Source organism: Fukomys damarensis, unplaced genomic scaffold, assembly GCF_012274545.1.
Source record: "Fukomys damarensis isolate Sample0158 unplaced genomic scaffold, DMR_v1.0_HiC HiC_scaffold_8, whole genome shotgun sequence".
Classification (NCBI taxonomy): Eukaryota; Metazoa; Chordata; class Mammalia; order Rodentia; family Bathyergidae; genus Fukomys; species Fukomys damarensis.
In genome coordinates, this window is record NW_022900920.1 from 106500 (window position 1) to 118885 (window position 12386).

Below are 12386 nucleotides of genomic sequence, written 5' to 3' on the forward strand. Positions count from 1 at the left end.
ACAAAGGGAAACCCTGTCTCAAAAAAAAAAAAAAAAACCTAAGGAGTTTCCAATCTCTGATATATTTAATTAAATTTTATTAACCATTTCATTAAATTAGCAGCTTAGAAAACAACATTTTCTTTAATAACCTGAATTTTTAAGGTAGTGCTGAAGCACTTTTTTTAATTGCACAGTTTGCTAAAGGTAGCCCTAAGCTCTAGTTCAGTTAAAGTTATAATAGGACCAAAAGTTTCATCCATGTATGAGTTAATTTAAGACTGTTAGCTTATAAGCAGAATCATAATGAACTTGAATGTTACACCTAAATAAAAAGTAATACAAAGCAGATGATCTCTTTGAGCTTCTTAAAATTTCCAGTATGTCTCAATATATTGTATTGCAATTAGAAAAATAGAAAGTAATTTTATTCATAAAATGACTACTGCGTATATTCTGTTTTGCCATCTAAATTTATTAATTTACAGTAATGATTTATCTTTTCCTACTCAAAACTAAATATTAACATTTAACACATCTACTATGACTATGAAACTTGGGTATGAAAAATTTACTTTTAACAGCTAGTAGTATTTAAATCAACTTTTGATAAGTTGGATTTTTTTGTTCTTTACATAAATAGTACTATTGCAGTAACAAAAATTTTATTTGAAGTCTTTCTCCAAAACCCTGAACCATAATGTTACAATAGATTTAAGTTATGAACCCTCAAAAATCACAACTAGATTAGTATGATGCTCTCCATCTTTGGAAAACTGACTAATTAATATAATGCTGAAATAGGATTGTTTAGATTCAAATTCATCTGTAAAGCTAAAGGCATAAATGTGAAACACTTACTACAAGTCTGAAAAGATGAACTGTGAATTTTGATCTTTAACATTAATTTAACTTTCTATATTGTATCAATATAAAAATGGTAACCTACTTAAATGTTATATTGTAGATTATGAGGATTTTTATCAAAACCAACATTTCACATGTGCACTTTTTAAAGGCATAACAAAGGTTATGTTCTAGATAATGTAATGGTTTATTGGCACCCATAATGCAAGTAATAGCTCAAAGATGAGAATGTTATTCCTACATAAGAATTACATTTAAATTTTAAAACATTTTCTATTAAGCCAAAATACAGACCTAATAAGTTGGGCATACTCATTGAGCTATCTTTAATGTTACTTCTAAACAACAGGTGACAACTGTATCTATGATAAAAATTTCTATACAGAATCTACTTCCTCAGTCTATCTAGTTCCATTAAAAACATGTTCTATTACATTACACAGTAAGTAAAAATCAATTATCACTCTGAAAACTTGCTTTACTCTGAGTTCTGGCTAGATAAAGCACTCCAGGATTTACTATGGATTGTTTCTATAAAGCTACCCTTGCTTCCAGTTTTTTGTTTTTGTTTTTGTTTTTTAAGGAATAGAGTATACTTTCACAAATTTCCACAGTGTGTCTTAAGAAAAGTAAGGAGGCACCGCCATAATTATAAGATTGTTGAGGTAGTGTTTGGCATTCTCCATGTGACCCAATCAATGTAAGAAGATGTACATACTAACTGTAAACAGGGTAGCCTGAAGCCTGAGTCTATCCAGAATGAATGTAACCAATTTTGAAGTCATGTTATGGATAAATAAGCATTGAAAAAATAAACCAAAGAACAACAGTATATTCTACATTTATCTTTTTGTCAACCATGTTTTGCAGATAACTTCAGATTTACCATAAGGCTGATATATTTCAATATTGTGAAAACATCAGTATTAATTTTGACTTGGCAGAAGTAACGTAGCCAACTGTCATTACGTTTGGTACTAAGAGATAATCTTTTAATAAAATTATTGAAATACAAAAAATAAAAAGTACAAAAATGAATGAATCAAAGAGTTTGTTCTTTAAAGGGATAAATAAAATTGATAAATACTTAGCCAAACCTACCAAAGAATGAAAAAAGACCTGTATTAATGCTCATAAAAATGAAAAAGCTAAAATTACAATGGACACCATGAAAATTCACAGGATTTTGAGAAACTGCTTTGAAAATTTATTTTCCAAAACTCTGAGGAATCTAGAAGAAATAGATAATATTTGACACATATGAATTACCAAAATGGAACCTAGAAGATATAAAAACCCTGAGAAGACCAACAATGGGCCAAAAAAAAAAAATAGAGGTAATAATAAAATCCCAAGTAACCTAGAAAAACCTAGGATATGAGGTAGAATGGAAGAAATAAAAGACAGGTATAAAGGAGACAAGGAAATCATAACTTTAAAATTGTGCTTTAAGAAGACTGCAACTTTCAAGAATGAGCCAGTTACCTAGGGCAATACATATCAGTATTCTTCTGGTTAAATTTCCACTCCTTCCCTATCAGACTCATCACACTCAAAATTCCTTAGGTATACTAAAATTCCATAAATTCGCTAAGTGAGAAAGGAATGGCTTAAGGAGTAGGAGCCTGATCCCAAGATAAAAGAGCAGGTTGAGAAAACCCAAAGAATATTCAAATTATCTTTTTTAAAAAGCCCATAACTGTGGGATGGGCTAGTATACATCTTACCCATTCCCCCAGCCAACAGGAGGCTCAGTCAGAGAGGTGCTCTGTGGCCCTAGGCTCAAGTGGCAAGAAGGAGCCCCACACCTCCCACTCCAAGCTGCTACAGGACCATCCCTGGTCCCCACCTTTTCCCATTGTCCTCTCAGGCAGGGAGAGCCTCTCCTCCCAGCAAGGTGCAAGCTCAAAGGCCTAAGCATTAAGAAGTCCAGGTCCTTCCTGCCCCCAACCCACCCCAGCTCTCCCCTGAGGATGCCAGGGATGGGAGCCAGAGAGGACACTCTGTCCTTGTTGCTGGTCTGCAACAACCCACACCTAGAGAAGCTGACCCTGGGAGTTACTCACATGTTAGAATCTTCCGCAGATGACAGAAGTGACCATCATAGAAAAGGCACCTGCTGAACATCATGTGATTTATTTATGGTAACAAAACAACTGTGTGATGCCTGAGGATATGAAGAACTTTTACTTGATGACAGATTGTTTCCACATGACCTGTAATATAAACCTAGATGAGCACATCATTCGCTGGTAATTAACATGGCAATTAACATAATCTCAAAACTAAGTCAGCTCAACCAATTCTCAATGTATTCACTTCCTAATACACCCTTCTGGCAGACCTAGAGGATCTGGCAGAGAAGTCCCCATTTTGACTTTCAAAAAGTATGATGTCTGAACTAGATTCATGCAATGGGGATGGAAAGGTTTGCCGTGTATACAAAACTGGCAATATCGAATAGTTTCTCTGGTGTGAAAATCTAAAAGTGTAAATAAGATCCAAATTGTATAACTGACAAGGTGAAATAGGAAGAAAAGGGCTAAAGGTGTAAGGGAAGTGGGAAGGGTAGGGGAAAGGACATAAGGAAAAAGAAAAAATATGAGAAAAGGAAAAAATGGAAACAAAGTCTTTGTAAATAGGGGAAGAGGAGGGGGTTAAGGGTGGGCAGGGAAATGGGGAAATAAATGAGAACCAAGACCTGCCACGTAAAGGTACAAGATCCCAATGATGAATGTAACTGTACTGTATACCTAAAATGTACCAATAAACTCAATGAGAAAAAGAATTTCAAGTCATGTTTAAATGGCTAGATAAAATGATTAAGAGGTTTCTTCTCTTTGCACACCTGACCTTCAATTCCTTAGCAGTAATTGGAGAAGTCCTCTGAAAGAAACCAGCTTTTTGACTTATGAAACATTAGAACTGCACAGTTCAATAAGTGGCCACTAGTCACATGTCGCTATTGAAATTATATGAAAATTTCAGGTCCTCAATTACCTTCATCAAATTTCAAGAATTCACATAGCCAATAAATTCCATACTGGACAATACAGAGATATGGAATGTTTACATTATTGTGGAAAGTTATTTGGATATTACTACATCCAAATATTTTATACTGATCTTCCTTAAATCAGTTAATTTTTGTTGCTAGATAATAAAGATGCCTTAACTTGATGGGTTGTAATATTTCATGAAAACTTTTAATATATAATTGTATATTCTTTTTATATTTTACAAGGAACATATCTCACTCTTCTCATTTTTCAGTTTCCTAATCAAAGAAAAGATATATAAGTAGCTTTCCTAGACACCAACAATGGATCCATTGAGAAAGAAGTCAGAAAAAAATCCCATTCACAGTTACTTAAAAAAAAATTAAGCACATAGGAATTAAACTAAGCAAGGAAGTGAAAGAACTCTGTAATGAAAACTCTATCACTCTGAAAAGAGATTGAAGAGAACCTTAGAAAATGGAAAGATATCCCCTATGCTTGGATAGGCAGGCAGTTCCAATATCCTCAAAATATCCATATTACCAAAATGATATTAGATTTAATAAGATTTTAATCAAATTGCAACCTGAATTTTTCATAGGTCTAGAATAAACATTTTTAAAATATATATGGAACCAGAAGATACACAGAATATCCAAAGCAATTCTGATAAAAAAGCAAGAGATATTATAAATTATATTTTATATTATACTACAAGGCTACTGCAATAAAATCAACAGGCTACTGCGGGGGGCATGTAGATCAATGGAATAGAGAATGCAAAAATAATACAAAGCACTTTCATCCATCAGATTTATAAAACAAGGGGTCAACAGTATGAGATGGAAAAAAAAGATAACTTCTCCAACAAATGTTACTGGGAAAATTGGTTATCAATGTGCAAAATAACGAATCTAGATCAATATCCTTCACAGTACTCTCAAGTCAAGCCAAAATGGATCAAAGATTTAAATACGAATCAGAAACACTGACTACTGAAAAAAAATCAGTAAAATTCTTGAAGACACAGGCACAGGCAAGGAATTTATGAATAGAACCACAATTATAAAAGGTAAACTACCAAGAATCAACAAATGGGACTATATTAATTTAAAATCTCTACACAGCAAATAAACAACAGATTGAAAAGATAACCTCCAGAAAGGTAAAATTTTGCCCACTACTCCTTGGAAAGAACACTAGTGTCTATATTATATAAAGAACTCAAGAAATTAGACCTTCTCAAAATAAATGACATAATTTTAAAAATGAGCAATTGAAGTGATAGATGTTTCTCAGAAGAAGTATAAATGGCTAGTAAATATGTGAAAAACTGTACAATATCTTTGACCATTAGGGAAATGCAAATAAATACAACACTGAGATTCCATCTTACTCCAAAAAGAATGGCTGTCATCAACAACTGAACCACAAAAGCTGACAAGGTTGTGCAGAAAAATGAACACTTCCACATTATTGGTAGGAGTGTAAGCCAGTACGATCACTGTGGAAATTAGTATGGAGGGTCCTCAAAAAACTAAAAATAGAAATTCCATTTGTTTCAGATATACCTCTTCAGGGTAGCTTACTAAAAGAGATGGTGAGACACAGACAGGTAAACTCTATAGAGCTTGGAAGGCAATCTGGGAAAGGGGGGGGATTTGATTATGAAAGGGGGATTATGTGCCAATTCTCCAAGATGATGTAATCACTATGCATTGCACACATATACTAATAAAAATTTAAAATTAGGAAAAATAATAAAATGTATCTAAAAATTAAACTGGTATGTCAAAGAGCTATCTGTACTCAATGTTAATTACAAGAAATGTTAGAATAATCTACAAATTGCACCAACTTAGGCGACTGCCAGTGATGGAATAGGTAAACCTTGTAGTTTTTGTATGAAATGCAATATTATTCAGCCTTAAAACAAAAAATTCGATTATTTATGACAATTATTTGTGATGAACCAGGAAGACTTTATGATGAATGAAATAGACATACAGTACTGCGTGATGTCACTTCTGTGTGGAATCTTAAAAAAACAAAAGGCTCAAATGCAGTAAAAGAGAGTAAAATCATGACTATTAGGTGCTAAGATGTGGAGGGAAAAAAGGTAAAATATTAGTCAAAAAGTACAAATTAGTACCAGAGTATAATACACAACATGGTGACTGTAGTAATCAATAATGTATCAGATACCTGAAATCTACTAATGTATTCTTACCGCACATACATGAAAAACTGTTAACACTATGAAATAATGTGTGTGTAATTTGCTGCTGTGGAAATTGATTTTTTATGCACACATATATGAAAAACAACATTTGTACTTTAGATGTATTCATTTTTATTTTTCAATCTCACACCAACAATGGTGTTAAAACAATAGCTATGGACTAAGGCAGCATAAGAGAATGAAGGAAAGAATTAATCATGTGGAGTCCACCGCATGGTAGCAAAATCCTTTAGTATACTGCACAAAGCTGTGATTTATACCATAGGAATGCTGTAAAGTTAGAGAAATTGTCCTTCCGTGAGATGCTACATTGTTGTCCATGTTTCTCCCTCTCTTCTTGTATTAGTAATACCTGTGGTCTCAAACTAGGATGTGTGTTAGGCTCATATAGGGTTATTTTTAAAATATATATATTTATTCTATTCATTACCAGATCATAATCTCCATAAACAGCTCTACATGTTGGCCTTAAAAAAAAACCTCAGCTGGCTGTTAGTCCAAAGGTTATTACCACCAAGAAGCAATAAATTGTTCAAGTTTCAGAAGTTCACAAAATAAAAGTCCAAGCTAGAGTCTTCTATCAACTAGCCATGGTACAATACGAATGAGTACGGAATTCTCTGACTTCAGTTCCTTTACTTGTAAAATAAAGCAAATCAGTCTATTGAATATTTTATATGAGGACTAATTGTCACACATCCATCACATCCTAGACTCTTCACAAATGACAGCATGATAATTATCATCATGTTAGTGAGGAAACTTTAGAAATAGTTAACATTTTTCTATTGCAGAATAAAAATATAAATGCAGAATAACAACAAAATTACACAAAATTTATAGATAAAATTGTGATTTCTTTTTTCTAATATTTCCCTTTGTTTTCCAAATTCTCCTTTCAAAAGTCTATCGATCTATGTTCCTGTGTATTTGGGCATGAAGCCTTCTGTAATGCTGCATTGACGTGAAGCTGTGATTGATCTTGGGAAGGAGTTTGCTGGAAGAACATGAGTAACAAAGTTAATAAAAGTCTTGGTTAGCATGTTTGTCCATGTGTGTGCCTGTGTGTGGGTACATGTGCGTGAGTTATGGTTTGTACATAGATGTCCCCTCAAGCCTCATATGCTTATAGTTGGGGCTTTTACTGGATCATAGAGGTGATCTGGAACATGGGTGTGAGATACTGGGATTAAGAGTATGTAGCACTGGATTAATTGACTACCTGACTTATCATAGTGTTGGGTATGGAAAATGGGAAGGCCCCACCAAAAATGCTTTTTGCCTAGGTGGAATATAAAGGGACAGAAAGAAGGCAGGCTTGCTGCTTTTTTCACTGCCCTTGCATGGATTATTTCTACTGTCATGCCCATCTGCCATGTTGTCCTGCCTTGGAGACAGCCAAATAGGGATCAAAACCTCTACAAACTGTAAGCCAAAATAAATCTTTCCTCCTTTAATTTGTGAGTGTCAGGTATTTTATCTCCGCAAGTAGCTCAGAGAAGTAGCTGTGTGTGTGTGTGTGTGTGTGTGTGTGTGTGTGTGTGTGTGTCTGAGTGTGTTGGTCCGTGATCATGAGAATGAGGAGGATGAAAACAAAAACTACAAGCTCACTTGTCAGTTCCCTCTTCCTTTCCTGATTCTCCCTCCAAGTTTCTGCTCCTTTTCATTTAAGAATTGTTTCGAGTAATGGAAACAGATAGAAAGAGATAAGGTGATTCTCCCTCCTGACCCTGCAGAATTCTGGGATGGAAAGAGGAACATTGAAGATTGAGTTTAAGAGGAAGCTCACTATTTTGAGACAGGACAAAGAAAACAAATGCAGGGTGCCTCTTTGTTACACTGATTGCTTTCTCTACTGAAGTCCTGGGAAATATTTTAGGTGTGCTCAAAGCCTTTTATTCTGGGTCCTGTCTGTGAGTTTTGTGGAGAAAGGATGATATGAAGCAGAGACCAAGGTAGCCTTTGTGTGCCTATGTTGTGTGTACAGTGTGGGTAAAAAAAAGTTCTTTAATCCTATTCCTTCCAGCTTTCTTTCTGTTTTTAAATCATTACATCATGAAGACAGAAGGCTTAGAGTTTTATTTTCTTTAAGAGTTAAAAAATGGTGGTTTTTCCCTATGCCATAGTTGTGAGTTACACTATTGCCAAGTGGACTCAATGGATGTAATATATTTGGACCTTTGTGGGACTGAAGCAAGTGACATAAATATTCATTTATTTGCATTACATGTTTGTACAGTCATCCTCACTGACATCTCTGAGGGTTTCTTCAAAGGCAGTCAACCTTAATTTCTACCAGCAATCATTCTATTATATGGTTTTAAATTGCTTACATGTCTTCTTGAAATTCTCATCAATCACAATTTTCCTGTAACTATAGCATGATTTAAAAACTATTGCTATGGATTATTTCATACTATTCATTGTTTACTCTATTGGGCCACATTTTGAAAATATATTGCACAAGTAAACAAATGCCAAATTTTAATCTTCAGTCTATCAAGTATCATTAATTATTATCCCTAATATTTTCTCTATATTTAGGCTTCCTTATCTTTCTTCCCCATGTATTGGCTTTGATACAATTATTTACCTCTTCTTGTCCACTCTACTGACCAATTTTCACCATATCTCTTGTTTTCAGATGAAATACAAATGACTCTGCTTTTAAATTTCTTTTCCAAATGAAGTAAATGACTAAAAATCAGATTTTACTAATGAATGATTCACAAAAAGACTAGAGCATCTCAAATTACCCTTAGCCAAATAACTCCTTAGCCAAAATAAACCTTTTTCTGAAAGTTGAATACCCTGGAGTGTTTAAAGAAGCTTGGTAGACATAGATAACTCAATGGCTTTGTTTTATAAATTGCTCTATCCTTTCTTCACATTGCTTTTTGAGGTATATGTATTTAGGTTTTAATTGTTTTAATTTTGATTAATGTGGATTACCTGGGCCTATTAATGGAGAGCAGAGTGGTATTTCTAAAGCTTCCTTCTCCTATTACTACATACCTGTCTAAATTTCTAGCAATCATGAATCTACATTCAGGTTCACTTAGCTTCCACATGTGAGAGAGAATATGTAGTATTTAGCCTTTTATATGGTTGGTTTATTTTACTGGACATAATATCATCCAGTTCCATTCATTTTCCTGAAAATGACAGAATGTTATTGTTTTTATGGTTGAAAAATATTTCATTCTGTACATACCACATTTTCTTTATCCATTCATCTGTTGATAGACACCCCATTGGTTCCTTACCTTGGGTAAGGGGTGTGTGCCACAATAACCACGAACATGCCAGTATCCCTTTAGTACATGTCTTTCATTTCACTTGTATATTACCTAGAAATAGGCCCTAGATAAGATTGTTTATCTATTTTTAGTTTTTTAGGAACCTCCATATTGTTCTCCAAAATGGCTGTAATATTTTGTAGCCAATGGTATATAAGAAGTGGATTTTCTGAACACCTCCCCACCATTTGTTTTTCAGGGTTTTGTTTGCTTGTTTATAAAGCTATTCTAACTACAGTGAGATGGTATCTCATTATAGCTTGGATCTGCTTTTCTTTGATGGCAAATAGTATTATTTTCCTTATATATGTTGGCCACTTTTATTTTTTCTTTTAAAAAGTGGCTACAAAGATTATTTGTCCATTTTTAATTGGATTACTTACATTATTATTGTTGCCTTTGAGTTTTTATTTATTCTGGCTTTAATCTTTTGTCAGATAAACAGTTGGCAAGTATTTTCTCCCATCTTGTAAATTACCTTTTCACTCTATTATTTGCTTTGTTGTGCAGAAAGGATTTTTAGTTTAATATAATTCATTTGCCTATTTTTACTTTTGTTTCCTGTATGTTGTTTGTCATATCCAAACATATATTTGCTTATACTAATGTCTTGAAGTGTTTCCCATATTTTCACCTGATAATTTCAGAGTTCTGATATTGCATTAAGGTCTTTGATCAAATTTGAACTTTTATACATGGAGAGAAACAGGGGCCAAGTTTCAATCTTGTACATATAGATGTCTAGTTTTCTCAGTATCATTTATTAAAAAGCCTATCGTTTTTCCAGTGTATGCGTTTAGCACCTTTGTTGAAAATCAGTTGGTGTAAATACATGAGTTTATTTCTGGAGATTTCAATTCCATTCATTATTATTTTGTCTCCTTTTATGCCAGTAACATGCTTATTTGGGACTCTGTATATGTCATAAAATCACATATTGTGGTGCTCCCAGGTTTCTTTCTTTTTTATTTACTTATTTTAATTCGAGATGGTTTTGGCTATACTGGGTCTTGTGTGCTTCCAAACTGGGTTTTACAATTGTTTTCTAGTTCTGTGAAGAATAAGTGTTTCAATACAATTACATTAAACCTCTGCTTTTTAACAATAGTAACTTTTCCTATTTATAAACATGGCTGATCCATCTTATTTATCTTCTATTTTTTTTCATCAGTGCTTGTCATTTTATAGGTTTTCATTCCTTGGTTAATTTTTTGTCAGTTCATTTCTAACAATTATAGGTGTAAATTTGGGTGCTCTTTACAAATAAATTTTCCCCATTAAGTTGATTGGTACATATAAAGCAAACAACATAGTTACATTTATCATTGGGATATTATACCTTTATATGATAGATCTTGGTTCTTATTTTTTCCCCATACCCCTGCCCTCCCTTCACCCCCTTCATTCTTTCCTATTTACAAAGACTGTTTTCATTTCTTCCTTTTTTCACATTTTTTCTTTTCACTTATTTCCTTTCTACTGCCCTTCCTGCTGCCCCTTTAGCCATTTTCTTCCTATTTCACTATCAATTATACCATTTGAACAGTATTTACATTTTTTTGTTTTTCACACTAGAGAAATAATTTGGTATTTACTTGTGTGTCCTATTTATTTCACTTAAGAGTATAGCTTCAATGTGCAACCATTTATCTATGAATGTCTCTAGTTTCTCATTCTTTATGGCTGAGAAGTACTCTGTTTTATGGAAAGCCCACATCTTCTTTATTCAGTCTCCAATTGATGGGTCTTTGGGTTGTTTCCAAGTTTTAGCTATTAGAGACTGTGCCATTACAAACATGGGTGTGCATATAGTCACTGTGGTATGATTCTTTTAATTCTTTTGGGAAGATACCCAACAGAGGAATAGCTGGGTTTAATAGAACCACTAATCCTAGTTCTTTGAGGTATCTTCATATTGATTTCCACAGTGATTGCACCAGTCTGCACTCCCACCAACAATGGAGAAGGGTTCCTTTCTCCCCACAACCCTGCCAGTATTTGTTATTGGTTGATTTCTTGAGAGCAGCCACTCTTTCTGGGTGAGATGGAATCTCAGTATTGTTTTCACCTGCATCTCTCAAATGACCAGTGATGTTGAACATTTTTTTATATATTTAGTTGCTGCTTTTTCTTTGTTGTATGAGAAATATCTGTTCATTTCAGATGCCCATTTTTGAATTGAGTCTTTGCATTTGGGGGGTCTGATTTTTTTTAGTTTTTCATATATTCTAGATAGTAGTCCTTTGTCTGAGGAGTAGCTGGTAAAGAATTTTTCCCACTCTGTAGGTTGTCTGTCGGTGGTTTCTCTTGCACTGCAAAAACTTTTAAATAAGATGAGATCCCAGTTGTTGATTCTTTGTGCAAATTCTCATGCTTCTGAGGATTTGTTCATAAAGGCTTTTCTTATGCCAGTGTCTTTGAGAGTTCTGCCTAATTTATTTTCCAGTAAGTGTAGTGTTTCTATTTTAATGTTTAGATCTTTAATCCACTTTGATTTTAGTTTTGTGCATGGTGAAAGATACGGATCTAGTTTTAATCTTTGGCAAGTTGAAATCCAGTTTTTCCATTGTCATTTATTGAAGAGGCTACCTTTTCTCCAGTGAGGATGATTGGCTCCTTTGTCAAAGACAAGGTAGCTGAGTAAGTCAGGTGTTGTTTCTGTAACTTCTAATCTATTCCACTCAGGTCTATTCCACTCCACCAGTGCCATGCTGTTTTAATCATAGTGGCTTTGTAGTATAGTTTCAAATTGGGAGTCATGTCTCTGCTGCCTAGAATGGCTTTTGGTATTCTAGGTCTCTTCCAGTTCCAAATGAATTTTTGGATGGTTTTTCTCTAGTTCTGCGAAATATGCTGTTGGGATTTCTATCAGAATTGCATTGAATCTGTATAGTAGTTTTGGAAGAATGGCCATTTTCACTGTGTTGAATCTCCCTACCCAAGAGCAAGGGATATATTTCCATTTTATTAATCCTCTTCTATCGCTTTTTTCAGAGTGCT

General features: G+C 33.9%; 1 pseudogene; it reads left to right on the forward strand.

Moving 5' to 3' along the window:
• The first annotated feature begins 2828 nt into the window (after nucleotides 1-2828).
• LOC104859977 lies at nucleotides 2829-4003 on the forward strand (annotated as a pseudogene).
• The last annotated feature ends 8383 nt before the right edge of the window (nucleotides 4004-12386 follow it).